Source organism: Arachis ipaensis, chromosome B01 (assembly GCF_000816755.2).
Source record: "Arachis ipaensis cultivar K30076 chromosome B01, Araip1.1, whole genome shotgun sequence".
In the NCBI taxonomy this organism is placed as follows: Eukaryota; Viridiplantae; Streptophyta; class Magnoliopsida; order Fabales; family Fabaceae; genus Arachis; species Arachis ipaensis.
In genome coordinates, this window is record NC_029785.2 from 33,343,661 (window position 1) to 33,358,204 (window position 14,544).

The window sequence follows — 14,544 nt, forward strand, 5'->3', positions numbered from 1 at the left end:
ATACTTCCATCTTTCTTCTTTACCAGTAACACTGGAGCTCCCCACGGGGAAACACTTGGTCGGATAAAGTTCTTACCCAACAGTTCCTCTAACTGAGACTTTAGCTCGGCCATCTCTAACGGTGATATTCTATAAGGAGCACTTGAGATTGGTCCCGCCCCAGGCACCAACTCAATAGCAAACTCGACCTCTCAGTTAGGTGGAAATTCCTCAATATCATCGGGAAACACTTCCGGAAACTCACACACTACCGAAATCTGATCCAACCTTTGATCATCACCCGAAACACCAGCGGTTAACAACAGGATACCCTGACATTCGATTCCAGAGCAGTTCACCATCATTGAATTCAAGTAATAATTATTCACCACAACCGGCCCTTCTGTATCCTCCGGCATAAAGTACACCGACTTTGTAGAACAATCAAGCAGGACATGGTTCTCAGATAACCAGTCCAATCCCAAGATAAGATCAAGACCGATCATCGGTAAACAGATTAAATTATGGACAAAATCACGCTGCTTGAACCTAAACGAAACTTTCGGGCATCCTAGTCTAGTTACCATGGCTTCATGGGTAGCATTATACACTTTTAAGTCATAACCTAAGGTTACAATCTTCAACCCTAACTCATGTGCTTTCTCAAATGCAATGAATGAATGCGATGCTCCCGAATCAAATAAAGCATTTAAAGTTTGACCAGCCATTTCACAGTTACCTCGAATGAGTGTCTCAGATCCTTCTACACCCACAGCTGAGGTGGTGAACACCCGACCAGTCTGTTGTGCTTTCCCAGCATCTTGCTTCTGCTTCTCCAGACAACTTGTGGCTTTATGCCCCGCCTTTCCACAATTGTAGCACAAACCCCATCCGGCCTTGCATGGTACACCCGGATGATGACTTCCACACCTAGTACAAGCTTGATCATTTTGAAGCTGCTTCCCAAACCTTTTTCCTTGGGAGTTGTTGTTGTTGGGCCTCCTAAAAAAACCTCCCCTCTTGAAGGGTGGACCTCTAGGTGCAAAGCTCTTCCCTCAGTTCTGTGGGAATGATCCTTTGTGACTTCCTTTCTCAGCGGCTGCCCTCTTCACACACTCTTCAGCAACCCTACACTTGTTCACCAACTTGGAGAAAGTCCTAATCTCCATTGGCCCCACCGAACCGAAAATATCGCTCCAGAGTCCTTCTTCGTACTTAACACACTTCCATTCCTCATATTCCACCAGAGTCCCTTGACACATACAAGAGAATCTGAACAGCTCCTCAAACTTGTCAGTATACTCGGATACGGACATAGCACCCTGCTTCAGCTGCAACAATTCAAGCTCCTTGGCCGTCCTAGCAGAAGTCGGAAAGTACTTCTTATAGAACTCCTCTTGGAAGACATCCCAGGTGATATAATCATCACCCTGCTGCAGAAGGCGTCGGATACCCTGCCACCAATGCGACGCTTCACCAGTGAGCAAATAGGTAGCGAACTCTATACGCTGCCCTTCAGGTACCACCTGCACTTGCAGTGCTCGTTCCATAGCTTGAAACCACGTATCGGCTTCAGTCGGGCTAGTAGTTCCCTTGAACTTTGGTGGATTAACCTTCAAAAAGTTCGCCAGTGTCATCGGACCCTGAACTCTAACTCCGTCATTACCATGGTTGTTCATCTGTTGACCAAGAGCCTCAGTAGTGGCTTGCATAGCAGCAGCCATGTTCTCCAACGCAGTCATAAAGTTCACTGGGTCATTAGGATTAGTCTCCGGCGCACGAGCATTCGTATGTCCTCTCCCATGGCCTCTACCAGGTCCACGAGGCGCCATCTGGTTCCTATACACACCAAACAATCGATATTAAGTTGATGAGTCTCAATATCGGAAGTTTAGTGCTTCAAAGTCCCAAATGCATGCTCATGAACGTTTATGCCAATTATATCAAGCAGATATACTAATAGCACATGACACATATACAGAGAATGCACAGAAGCATAGTCAGTCCATTCCTCAGGCTCTATAGGAACGAACTGCTCTGATACCATAATGTAACACCCTACCATACAAAGTCTTATGCTTAAGTCATAATTCAGAGATGGCAAGGTATTACGACCTCTAAAACAAAAATTTAGTACGTATAGTAGTATGAATAATTGATTATAACTAGGAGCCTTTGTAGAAAAAGGGGGTAAACAAAAACCGTAACTCGAACGGGCAACCCTCCGATCGATAAACGTGACGAACCGGGATAAGCTATCGCGAGATCATATATACAAAAGAGTGTCAAAAACAGGAATATCAAGACTCAAAATCCGGCTGCGAAGATAATCGGTCCGAGCATAGCAATATATACATATAATAAAATAAGGAAAACCCTAAGGAAAACCCAAAGGGACACAAATACAGAAACATATTCTCCAAAAATCCCCTCTAGAAGGAGTCATCACAGTCTGTATTATTTAATGGAGATAAAGGTATCTAAACAAGATATATAACCCAAAACAGAGTCACGAGAACAAAGGATCTTCGCTAATCCAGAAGTCTCCAGCATGCCTCAACGAGAAGCCTCGCGTCCTGCATCTGAAAACCACAAAATCCGCATGGGTGACCGGTTTGGCCCGTTCGGTCCAATCTTGGTCCGATTTCCATAAAATTGGTACCGAAATTCTCGTCTCAATTTCCTCTATCATATTAAGCCATAAAAATATTATTTTTGGCTTTCTAGAATAAATTCTCATATATGGGTTAATTAGCCATTAATTAACCAGGTCTTACACTAACAACCCTTACTCAGCACTTAATATGTTTATATAAGCAATTTTTTATTTTCTAAATTATTTGCATTTTCTCTATAGTTTAAAGCTTAATATTGTTGTTCTTGGGGAGATAGTGGACCGGATCAAGGGTCTTGTGGCATCGGGTGAGCAACAACTGACAGTAGTTATTTTTCAATTTATAAGAGTAAAGAATGTTGGAGGTATGTGAGAATTTGATTACTATCAAATGATTATATCTTATTGTAGCCATTTCTACTAATTATTGAGATGCGAAAGGAGTTAACACTTCCTCTCAGTGATAAGAGATTAATAGTTTGTGCGTGGATTGCTGAAATGAAATAGTAGACTAATAGTAATAAAAATCTTATGTATTAACGTATAAGTAGATCAATTAATATAAAATTTAAATATTTATAACTTTAAATTTATTACGATTAATATTATTATTATGACTCTTTTAATGTAAATATTTATTATATTTAATTATTTATTTATGTTTTCATTTAATAATCATATGTAATAAATTAATTAGTTATTAGGGTTATAATTTAGTTGTGTCGGTTTATTGTCATATTTTTATTAGAATAGATTTATTTTTTAACGGCAAAATATTATGAATATTGAGATTCACATCTCTATATGTTACAAAGGAGAAATATATTTTTTTTGTTTTGTTCATTTTTATATTCAACGCGGTGGATTGTTTAATTTTCTTTAAAATTAACAATTATTTGCTCATATACTATTAAGTTATTATTATTTTAATTGATAGTTTTTCATTGTACGTTGTATATATTTCAATTACTTATGTATACTTTTTCAACAGTTTCAATTTATATATGAATTTATGTAATAAAATTATTTTTTATTTTGGTAAACTATAATTGAATAATTGTTACTTATAGTTTACCGTTTGAAATATTATTAGAATCATGTTATATAGTTTCAGTGCGAATTAAATTACATGAGAATGTTTCACATTAAATAAATATTTATTTATTTATTATCAATATTAATATATTAATAGACATTAATGTGACTATTAGTTCAATTTTTTATAACATGCTTTTTATGAATTTATAATAAAGATTATCTTTTTGTGTGTTTAATATAAAATAAATTTTAAACTATTTTGAATTCAATTTATGTTTGAGAATTTGTCATCAAAATATAGATGTAATACAAAATTTTTCAATTTACTAATAAATATTAAAGTTGAGTAGAAAAAAATTTAAAAATATAGTGTATTGATTCGGAGAGCAAGTAGTGACTCATGAGTTTTCGGTTAGATACTAGGTGATTCAAGAAAAGTTGTCAATAGAAGAAAGGTTATGCCATCAAATGTTTTCATATAGTAAGAACAGTTGAGATAAGTAAAGATTTTTTTTAATATCATTGGAAATACTCTTTTTTTATTTCTAAAATTTAATTGGTTGAAGTGATACAAACTATTATTATATAAAAGTGGATAAATGAGGTATCACCAGTTTTTTATTTCTTTTGATTGTGAATTCTATGTTGAATTACTCAATAATTGATTAATCATTATATAATTTCAAGCTGTATTTTTGTTATTATATAATACTTTATATTATTTTAAATTTGCTTTAAATATTTTTTTATAGCTCATTGCTAAAATAAAAAGTTTTATTAATTAATTAGGTTCACAGTAGATTATAGTTATTTTTTTAAATCCAAGGATACTTTTGATTACTTTCTATCCGATAATTCTTCTGTCCTGTATAATTTTACAACTCATTTAAGCAATGATTATTATATATAGGTATCAATATTGTACAGAACATTATGTATGCTACCAGACTCTTGATAAATTCAGATGTTCGTGAGGCTATGATGCTTCGAAAAAAGTATTGTACCAATATTGTGAATTATTTATATGGTTGTGCATATTGACTGTATTTTTGTGGCGTTGTGATTGATAAGTAGCGTGTACTATAGAGAGATCTCGCAGTACCTATCTTTGATTTCCGGAAAATCGGCGTATGTTGATGAACATGAAGTTTTATATTCCACTGAGAGGAAGACAATAAAGGAGTTACGTGCGGCTGCGGATGTGAGTGCTTTATAGAAAATTTTTTTTTATGTTTGGTTCATTATTTTTTTTTTTACTTTCAAACTGTTCCTATGTAGGTTGGATTCTATGTTATTCTGGCCACTGTTCTTGATGTTGAACCCGTTCCAAGTTGGTGGTATAAATCATGTGTTTGCACAGAAAAAATTTATATACCTACAACAATTTTATACCAAAGTCTCCTCTGCTAGACTAAAATCTAAAAAACTGATAAGCCTAAAAAAAATTATGTTTGAGCATCTAAATTATGTTGAATATAATTTTTAAGATTTTATTGTAACTAAAGGGTGACAGGCTAAGTGTTAATTGATGTTTTTGAATAAAAAAATAGGTATAAGTTGAATTTGTTGGTTTTTGATGGTACTGCTACAACAAATTTTGTTGTGTTCGATAAGGAGGCCGCAGCCCTATTCGGACGGACCTGTACTGAGATGGTGAAAGAGTTGAATGTATGTGAAGCCATTTCATTGATCACGTTATGATTGTCAATCAAAGATGTTTGTTTATTTAACATGATAAAAATGTAAAATTTTGGGTGTAGGAAAAAGGGGAAGCAAGCAAAGATCCTACTGGTTTTAATGAGTTTTTTCTTGATAAGGAATTTCTATTCAAGGTCGAAGTAGAAACTACTGAATGGTGTGATTCTTATGATGTATCGGTGATAAGTTCTGATTCTACCATTTTAGCGAGGTGGAGGGACACTTAAAGTCCGGTAAAATTTGGTGTACCACTGCTGGTCCTGTTAATCCTGTTCAGGTATGATTTTTTTTCTTTATTTTTTGTTGATTTTAGACTATGTATATTAAGGCTTAATTTGCCAAATATGAGATATTATTTATTTATTTTTTCATTGTTTTTCTATGTAGCCTCGAGGTGAAGATGGATGTTCTGTTCGTGATGAGTCACCTGATCCAATCGTGGAAAATTTGTCTGCTACTAAAAGACTTGTTGTTAGGGTATTCATTTAGTCTTCACTTATATGGCATGTTTTATATATGGCCTCTTTTATATTTCAGATTTCATTTTTTGGTTAAAATTTTAATTATATTTTTTTGTTTTGTTTTGTTTGAAGAGCCTGTTGGATGAATTTAACATGTCTGGTGCTCCTTCCATTAAAAAATAGCTGCTGTGAAATATGAGATCTTTCATGTAATAGAGATAAAGGAGCATGTTTTGAAGGTTTGGTGGAGTCTTGACTATAGCTATTGTCTATTGAGAGAACTGATACTATTCAGATTTTAAGATATTTTAAATTGAACAATTGTTGTTTTGATTTATTTAATTATCTATATTTTTTTGGGCATGCTAATGACACTAAAAATACTTTCTTCTATATATGAATTAACGTTAATTTATAAAACATAAAACTTGTGGATTGTGATAAAAACGCAAATAAAAAAAAATGCATACAATTATGTGTCTACTATTTCTATCCTCTTTATTTATTTTTAACCATCGTTTTAGATTTTAATTTTTTTTAAATCAGTGACAGTGAAATTTTATTGATGCTAGATAAAATTATAGAAGAATCTATGAAGCAGTATAAATTATTGCTCTTTCAATCAAATCATACCACATACAAAAATAAATTAAATTAAATAAATTGAATTTGCATTTCTATATAAATCGAATTGAATAAATTTGATTTAAGCAAATACGTAGTAAATCGAATTCATAAGGTTCGAATTACATGCAACTTCTGAATAATTATAATGATATGGGTATTTTATATAAAAATTAATACAAAAATAATTTAAATTCCGTACAATATTTTTTTGTATTTATGAGCTATTAAAAATGAACGAAAAAATATTGTATGAAATTTAAATTTTTTTGTATGGGTTTTTATATAAAATACTAATATCATTATAATTATTCATTTTGTAACAGAGTACAATTAAGATTTTACTAACAATTTTAAATAAAATATTTTTATAAAATTTTAAAATTTTGTATTATAAGCATTTTTTGTAATTATTGTAAACAATTTTATAAAATTTAAAAATGGCTTAAAAGATGTTATGAGTAAATCGTCTGACAAAAAAACTGATTGCAAAACCAGTCGAACCTGTGGTTAATCGGTGAACTGTTAGAATTGATCGGTTTTTTGAAAGGTTTCTGGTTTGTTAATAACTCCTCCAAACGGTTCCATTTTGACTTAAAAAAAAACCTGAATCCCCAACGGCTTAAGCCCGTAACCCGTAACCCAGTCCCAGTCCCAGTCCCACACTCTTCTCCTATCCTCTCTGAAATTGACATGAAATTTTGAAATTGAAAGAAGAACCCTAGCTCCCCAAATCACAAGCCCGCAACCATCGCAGCGTCAGACTGAGAGAGAGCGTGCTGAGATAGAAAGAGAAACTATTAGAGTTAAAGCAATAGCAGAGGCTGAAGGTCAAGTGCATGAAGCAATTGACTGAGGATCATAAAAGGAGAATGCTTATAGAACGAATGCAAGGTGAAAGAGATAAATGGCTTCCTACGATCAACACAACCTTTGGTCATATTGAAGGTATGCAGCTATTAACAAACCTTTTGGAAATTATATCAGATTAAGAAACAAAAAATTGGTGCTATATATCAAATCTTATTCTCATACCCTTTTTATTTTATACGTTTTGAAATTTCAGTATTTATGATATAGAATGATTTTCCAATTGACAAAAATAAAATAATTTCATGCCTTTTCGAAACTTTTTGTGATTTACTATACCTAATTAGTGCACGTAAATATAGTGATTTCCTCTTCAGCATATATTGCTTCTTATTTTGATTTTTCAAAATTAAACTCCATTTTGCCATGTAAATGGAACACAATAAATGTTAGCCATTAATTTCTATCCTAATTTTGATAATTATTTTATTGATATGATTCAGATTCTTTAATCCTGAATAGTCCAAAAATTTTTCTTTTTTTTCTTAGTTGGATTTTGATAGAAACGTCAAGATTTTTGTAATCCTTACTAATACTGGGGCTGAACAGTACTATGACTCTCTATAAATATAACATAGATGATCACCATATTTACTTTTTATCTATACTGAAATTCATAATATTTGAGTAATTTTGTTGTGGCAGGTAACAATAGCAGCTAGGTGAGTTCATGTGTCATGTGGTGAATTTCACAATATTTTTTTTATCTTTCACTAAATATTAGGACCTTGATTTTTAGGTATGATCTTATCAAGTGTATCACTGCTGGTCCAGAGTATAAGGTGTGGAAGCTCGAAGTACGTGTCATTAGACTTTGGACCGTTTCTCACTTTGTAAATTTTGGGATGAAGGCACCTATTGAGATGGTTGCCCTTGATGAAAAGGTAAAATATTCTCTTTGCATTTGAGATTTTTTTTTTGGTAATGACTGAGCAATAAACCTCATTTATCTATGACTCTATAAAACTAATGCATTCAGGGGGATACAATTCAATGCTCTATTAAAGGCATATTTATTCCTATCTTCGAGGGCCTACTCGCTGAGGGCAATATGTACGTGGTCACTAATTTTGCAGTTGCTTTAAATACCATCAAGTTCAAGCCTACTAGACATGAATTTAGAATCCACTTCAAGAGGGACACGATTGTGCGTCTGATACAAGATTCTTCAGTTCCATTGAACGAATTCAATTTTGTTCTGTTCAAAAAAATCCAGGCAGAGTCTAAAGAAGATGGTTATTTAGTTGGTAAGTACTTTGTTAGAGTAATCTATAACGCATGTGTTCTTTAATTTTTTGAGGTCTAATGTTTTAAGCAAAATTATTTATCAATCTTATTGTATTACATAATATGTCTATATTTAATGTATGTCATTTGAATTGGCTGATGCGTCATTTTTTGTTATAGGTATAGTACCAAAAAAATTGTATTATTTAGTAAAATTTTTCTTCAATTTGTTAATGGTTTTGTTTTCTATTATTATGCATTTTATTTTAACACATAAAAGACAGATTTCATATATATTAGCAACTAAAGAATTAGTACCTTTAAAAGTATCGTTGGTAACAAGTACTAACTTGTTTATTTTTTGTTTCTTCAATTTGTTAATGGTTTTGTTTTGTTTCTTCATTTTATTTTTTGATTTCGACATGGATGAAATTTTGGAAAAAATATGTCAATTTTGGACAAAAATTTGAGCAGATAGAGTTTTGTTAATGGAAAGATTGGTGCCTTTATTTTGTAGATGTGATAGGTCAGCTTGCCTCTATGGATAACTTGGTCGAGTTCACACGAGACGGGAAGCCAAGTTATATCACCATAGAACTTGATGATCTTGAATAATGCTTAATATCCTTTTTGATAGTGGCTTTGTTTTAAAATCTTATTTTAGAATTTTGTGCCTCTCTTTACTCTACAAACATTGCTATTTCTTATAGGGGTGGACAGAAATTAAGGGTAACGTTGTGGCAGTCTTTTGCTCTTGACTTGCTCAACTATTTAGAGGAACACCTGTGACTTACCTATGTGGTTATTCTCCAAATGGGCAAGATAAAATTTTTTAGTGGTATGTTTATTTTACTGGTATTTGAATGCATGTTTTGTGTCATCATATGCTTCTGGTATTTTCTTTAATTTGTTATGTCTTTTTGTAGGGGTTATGGGTGTTTCCAACATAAAATACAATTTGAAACTCTTTATCAATGTTGAGTTTCTAGTTGCCAGGAATTTCTTTGCAAGGTACAGTGTATAGATTAGTAGTGTGGCCAGCAGAATATTTATACAAGGCTTTTGATTATTTAACTATTAGCAAATTTCAAAAATTCTGATTTAAAAATACAAAGGTGAACAAATTAGATCCTTTTGACGGACAAGGCATAATGCCGCTGGTCTGTGATCAAACTGTTTCAGTTGAGGAAGATTTTTTGCGTCTGTCAGTCTACAAAACAATTGCCGAGATAAAGGAGCATAATCAAGTAAAATTCTTTCTTTATTAGTCTTCCTTTTTTTCAATTATTATGTCTAATGTTTGTTGGATCATAATTTCAATTGTTGTGTTGTACCCTTGCATCCATCGATTTTAGGATGCTGTATTTGTTATTGCCGGGACAATTAAAGAAACTTGAGAAAAGATATTTCTGTCCCAATTGCGTTGACGACTATGGGTTCTATGTGCCAAGATATGACTCATGATACTTCTTTAACATTCACACACTACATACTCTTTGTCTAAGAAAATAATGGTATAAAATAATCATTTGTATTATTTCTTGATATATTTTGTTGTTGAATTCTATCATTTGTGATTCAGTTAGCCTAATAGGTTAAAGATAATTGATTTTAAATAAGGCTAACTATCTCTTTCAAAACATAACATATAGCAAGAGTTAAACATAATTAACTAAATGAAAGGGTTTCATTGTCATTTAGAGGTGGATAGGTATATCAAAATGTACATAGTATTTTTTGTGGGTCATGCTGTCTGGAGTTGTGATGTGCTGTTAAACTATTCTCCCGTGTGAGATCGAGACTCTTGGATAAGCTATTAAAAAAATTATTTACGTCCAATTCAATAATAACATAGTGTAGACAGTCTAACTATTGGTATAATTTATGTAGTATATTATTCTTGAATTATAAATTCTTTAGTGAATAATAGGTACAACATTCACATAAGGGTAATAGACCACACCGATGCTGCCTCTTTTGTTTTGTTCGATGGAGAAGCTGCAAAGTTTCTTGGAGTTTCTGCCAATGACTTTAGGCAGTCTTATGTGACTAAGATTTGATGTCATATTCACTTTTTTTGTGTTATTTATTTTGAACTATACCTGAATATTTATTATTTATGAGAGCATGAATGAACTTTTTTCCACTAAATGTGAAGGGTGTTGAGAAAAATTCCTGTCTTGAAGAGATTAATAAGCTTAGGGATATTAAGTTCATCTTCAAAGTGCAAATCAAGATGAGGAATTTGAACTCATATGAGCCATATGTGATTCATGTGCTGAGAATGACTAATGAGAATTCTTTGGTCTCTGCTTTCCTGGATAAACACAATCCTGACTCTGTAACCCCCTCTCGCTAATAACTTTCTCTTCTGTTTCGGTATTGCAAAAACAGATCAACCAGATTTTGATGATGTCTTTTTATTGAATCAATTGTTTTGTAGGGCCTTTTGTCGCATGAAAATTCTGAACTACTGAATTTGTCTACTGGTCCATACGACACTTCTAAGGTTTGTGTCAAATAATTTTCAATTTAAATTATTACAATGATGCTCTTAGTCTATATAGAAACTCAAATATTATTATTCTTATTATTATTGGTACATGATGGCGTATCCCAGGCTTGTGAGAGTGAGTCAACTCCATCAACTGCAATTGATGAGAAACATAATTCTAAAACTGTCGGAGTTAAGAAACATATGGAAGAGGTTGGAGAGGAGTCAGTTTCATCCAAATCTAAGAAAGCGAAGTGGATTGTCATGAAGGACTAAATCATCACGCCTCTACACAGTTCAATTTATAATATATGAGAATAATTTATTTAAACTATTATTTGAATGAACTATGATCGTTTGAGAGTGATTAGGATCTACCATATATGAGTAGTTTATTTCTCTTTAATCTTTGTGTTGACATTAATTTATCTCTTAAAACTTGATACAAGAGTTGTTTCGTTTATTTGTTTATTTAATCCAAGATTTGAGTATGTTTTCCTTTAATAAATACTTATTATTATTATTATTATTGTTGTTGTTGTTGTTGTTGTTATTGTTGTTGTTGTTGTTGTTGTATGTTTTAGGGTAATAAGTTTTGATTTTGCTGCACATACTTACTAAAAAAAAGTATTCACTAAATTTGAGTGTCTTCTCTCATTTTTTTCGTACTCAATTTAGAACCCAAATTAACATCTAGCTGATTCATAAAATAAAATACAATAGCCCATGACCAAAAAAACAAAACAAAATAAAATACAACCATGTCCATGAGCTGCAAGAGAAAAAATTACTCTAAAAAAAATACAAAACTATCATAATTTATTTAATTATTATTAATTAGTCATTAAATATTAGATTATCAAATAAAAAATATTATTGAATGAGAGTAGCTACTGAGTGAGAATGATTATTAGGGTGTTAGTATTGTATGCGGCTATGGCTCATTAAAGTAGGTTGCATCATATTTATGACTCCGTAGATGAAAATTTTTTATTTCGCTCAAAAAGAAAACTTTTGATTTGAAATAAAATAATTTTTTATTTTCTTTCCAACAAATTATAACATATACACATTAAAATTTTAGCCCAGCCCAAAATACAATAGCTCTATATAAGAATTCTACGATTATATACAATTATCATATTCAGTATTTGATTATTAGATTTTTTTTGAAGGTGTTACTGTTGTACATTGCACCACATCTTTATGTAAATTTTATTTTTTTATTTCAAATAAATTTTTTAAGTGTCGATCAGTCTTCTATTGATTAGTGTTTTCATTTTATTTTGTTCAAATTCTTTGCAATTTTACTTTTTTACGGTTCACATGTTATAAACTTATTATCATAGTAGTTGAAAATAAATAATATTTGTATAATAGTTAAATATTTAAAAAAATAATATTATTATAAACTCTCTAAAAATGCTATTACTGCACAATACACTATGTTTTATGTAAGTTTCATTTTCTTTTATCAGATAGATTAAAGTTTATTAATTTAGATACTAATTTTTATTATTCACTCAATGTAATTATCCAAAATTATATATTTTATTATTTAATTGAATTGTATTTATTTTTAAGTCATGACTGGGTATATTTTAAATAATATGATATAGATACTCATTGATTTAGTTTAATAATTTTAAAAATAATTCAATAAAGCTAAACTAATACAAAAAAAATTTTAACTACGAAAGTATAATACTAAAATTGTATAAAATCAAATACGAGATTAGTTAATTGAATAATTATTATTTGTGTTTCATTTATTTATTTATTTATTTATTTTGACTTAAAAGTGTCGAAGAACAACAATAATACAAATTTTGACGTATATAAAAATGTGCAATATATTACTGCAAGTCAAAGAATAGTGTGTCAAGAAACTAGTACCTCATCTAATATTCTCAGTTTATAATCAAGTGAAGATAAAGGTGACATTTTTCTCATTGTAATTGACTCATATTTATCTAAATTTAATTTATATCAGTTTAATAACAAAAATTTTCTATATATTTCTCATTACTCATTCATAAGGAAGCAACTATCTATGTATGGTGTACACTGTGCTTCGCATGAAATTGGACAGAAAAATACTCCTCCTAATTATGAAAGACCTTCTACATCAGAGAAAAGATCTAAATCTTTAACTCTACCAACGGATCCCTCATTGACAAGAACTCCACTGTCCATGTTAACAAATAGTACGTATAATTAATGATTGCCAAATGATTCATACACCAATATTTAACAAAAAGTATACTTCATCGAGAATCATTTATATAACATAGATTTATTATAATTCTAGCATACTCTAGTGTACAAGGACCCGCCAATAATCTAAAGAAAGTCGTTTCGCAAAATCAGCTTCTATCACACTGCGGTTCCCACAGATCGTGCCTAACAGAAAGGTAATTTAGAAAAGATGATCATCATTATTATATTCTTTTCTTTCCTATAGTGTCTAACGTTTAATTGAGTAAAATTGAACTTTTTGTAAAGAAGTTCTACTATAATTGGGGTGCAAAAAAGATAATCTTCCTCTGTTATTGCTTCGGTGGCTATTAATTTGGCACAACTTTATGAAGATGTAAATTTATTGACTGTTAAGATACACCCACTAAGCGGTGACACACAAAGTGGCCAAAATATTGACCCTTTTATTGATGATGAAGGTAATTTCTCATTATATCAAGAATTTAAGTTTGTAGTTTGCAAGAGATATGAATTATTAGTAATACATCAACATATATGTTTGTATTTTTTATAATTTTTATTGATTGTAGTTTTAAATGGTTATGATGATTCAATATTGGATGTGGATATGGAAGATAATTTTATACCATCCTCAGAAACCTTAGACAGTATGTAAAAATTTTAACTGTATGTTTATTTGCATCTTTGTGTACATCATGGACTAAATTGCATCAGTATGACAATTGAGTATCTAAAGAGAGTTCATTGGGATATAGGAAATCCTATTTATCAATGTCAACACTGTAAAGCATGGATGTGGTCTGGAGAAAGGCTTGCTAAATCCAAACAGTCGCCCCAACCAAAGTTTTTATTATGTTGTATGGAAGGAAAGATCGAGCTTCCTCTACTTTCTGTGCCTCCTGATGAGCTCATTCAGCTTCATACTGGAGGAGATCAAAGAAGTATTTATTTCCTAAAAAATATAAGGATATTTAATTCAATATTTTGTTTTACATCAATGGCCGGAAAAATTGACCGTGGGGTGAACAATGGGACTGCTCCTCCAATTTTTAAGATTGGGGGTCAAACTACCATAGCATTGGTAGCTTACTTCCTTTAGATAGTTTACGACCAACACTTACCCAGCTATATATCTATGACACAGAAAATGAGATTGATAATCGAATAGGCACACTTCAGTAATTTTCATGCAACCAGTCAAACTTTTTAGTTATTTCTTTTCTGTGAGAGAAAATAACATAAATTTTATTTTATTTTTTTTAAGTTCCAATGAAGCTATAAATGAGCGGGATAGGAAAATTGTGGCAATATTAAGAAAC